The following is an 847-nucleotide window of genomic DNA, read 5'->3' as shown; positions in this document are numbered from 1 at the left end:
TTCATTGTTTTACAAACACTCCCCCAGGTCCCCTCCACCATGCAGCCCTCGCTCTAGTCTCCTGTGATGACAGAAATACCCAGTTACATCTCTCTGCCACTCTGCATTCTAAGGAATATTCTGGCTGTACTTTTTTCAAGACAGGTGTTTCTGGCATCCATGGTATATTCCGTATTCTTTGCCAACAAAGGAAATTCTTCTTCAGTCTTCCTGATTCATTGTGCACCTTTCATATGCATATGAGGCAACTGAAAAATATCATGGCTTGGGTCAGGCACACTTTAGCCCTGAAAGGGGTATTACTAGTTTTTAATGCAATAAAAAAGTTTTTTACAGTAGATTCGTCCAATATAATAGTCATCTCATTCTTTACTACTGGTTCATAGATTTTTTATAGTGAATTAAAGTAAAACGAAATCCTTGACAATTTCAGTGTCCTTGCTGTTAGATATATGTATATAATTTTCTCTCTATTTGTCATGATGTTGTTATATCCATTTATATGAAGTATTGAACAATATAAAATTATGAAGTACTGGTATGTGTTATAACATGAAAGAATCTTGAGAATGCTAAGTGAAAGACATCAGTTAGAAAAGATCTAACACTGGATTATTCCATTTATTCCATCTAAAAATAAGCAGATATATAGGGACAAAAGGTAGATATTGATGTTTTAGGGCTGGGCTAGCAGAAGGAGCTTGTTGTTGTTGTTGTTATGTGCTATCGAGTTGCTTGCGACTCATAGTGACCCTATGTACAACATCCCTAAACTCTGCTCTGTCCTGTGCCTATCGCACCATCTCCGACACACCCATCCTGATTACTCCAGTCACTGAATCAATCC

Source organism: Elephantulus edwardii, unplaced genomic scaffold (genome assembly GCF_000299155.1).
Source record: "Elephantulus edwardii isolate Elephantulus edwardi_28Jun2011 unplaced genomic scaffold, EleEdw1.0 scaffold00028, whole genome shotgun sequence".
NCBI lineage: Eukaryota > Metazoa > Chordata > Mammalia > Macroscelidea > Macroscelididae > Elephantulus > Elephantulus edwardii.
This window is presented reverse-complemented; position numbering follows the sequence as displayed.